Source organism: Lottia gigantea (assembly GCF_000327385.1).
Source record: "Lottia gigantea unplaced genomic scaffold LOTGIsca_23, whole genome shotgun sequence".
Lineage (NCBI taxonomy): Eukaryota > Metazoa > Mollusca > Gastropoda > Lottiidae > Lottia > Lottia gigantea.
In genome coordinates this window covers 1,422,550-1,424,004 of record NW_008708645.1, presented here as the reverse complement: position 1 = coordinate 1,424,004, position 1,455 = coordinate 1,422,550, and positions in this window count along the sequence as shown.

Below are 1,455 nucleotides of genomic sequence, written 5' to 3'. Positions count from 1 at the left end.
TTGGATTGAAAGATGGATTCTTTGATTTAATGAAGTTTTCTATGATATCTTTTATTTCAACTTCTTCTTCGTTTTCTTCGTAATATTGAAATATGTCTTGAACGTCTTTCTTTGGTAAATATTCTAAAGCTTTGAGGAATTGATAATACGATTGTTCTGGTGTTGTTGTGTAGATATACAGAGAATCGAAATCTAAAAGGTTTGGTGTTGTCAACATGTTAAAAGTGAGATGAGTTTTCCCAGAACCTGAACTACCGCAAATACACATGAGCATTGGGTTACTAGGAAATATGTCCGAATGTTTGAATTTCTTGCCCATTTTTATTTATTACATTTTCGTACCAAAAATCACCCCGTTGCCTTTATACTTTGAAAGGAAGATTCCCTCGCCCGAACGTATGTTCGGCGTTGCCCTTGTGTTTGACCTTCATTTCTCCAGTGTCGATTTTATCTATTAATTTGCTTAATCCCTCTTTAACGGTTTTCTTGGTTTCTTCGCCAAATCTTTGTCCGAATTCTTTAACCTTCCTTAATATATCTCCTACTCCCGAACCTCCTCGTGCTTCTCTTTCCATTGCCAAATTGTGTCTACGTGCTTCGGCGTTTGCAGCGGCTTCAGCTTTCTTATCGTTGACAGCTTTGGCTATCCCAGCAGCTCCACCGGCAGTTGCACCAGCTGCAGCTAAACCAGCAAAGATTAAAGGTAAGAAAGGTAAAAATCCACCTTTTTTTAGTTAAATTCTCATCAATTCTTTCCAAGTCTATATCATCTCTGACTTTGCAATGTTTGTATTTATCGATAATCTTTTGGTTTTCGGGGAAGGGAGGGTTTCATTCTCCCAAATGTACAGGCCTAGGGTGGAGCAGACACTTTATTTAGAAATTAGGATTAAGGGTCTTGATATTGGGTTTTCTTCTGTTCTTATTCTGATCTGAAATTAGAAAAAATAACTCGCCCGATGGGCGAGAAGTATAGTATCTGTTATGTACTGATTGTTTTTAGTTTACTATGAACAATATTATCATTTAAGTTCTTATTTTTTGAATATGCAACTATCATTTTCTGCTTATAGACATGGGGGAATTTCTCTTGAAGGCTCTTATAGTGGGCATGAACTATCTTGCTTGCTCGATTGCTGGTTGTATTAAACGGGACAACAAAGGGTGCTATGCCTACATTATGATGAATATTTAGTCCTATAGGTCTTGCTGTATTCAATGTCCCAATCCAATGGGCCTCCCTAGATTGACGGAATTTGGTAGTTTCATCTTCGGGCAAGTCAATTTCTATACGCTCAATTGGGATTAGGGTGAGATCGTCTATTGAATGGTCGTCGAGGTTGAAATGATTAGAAACAGGCTTGTCTTTCTTTAATTTGATGTCTGACCTATGAGCATTAAAGCGAGTTCGTGAATTATTCTTAGTTTCTCCTACATATTGTTTGGGACATTCTT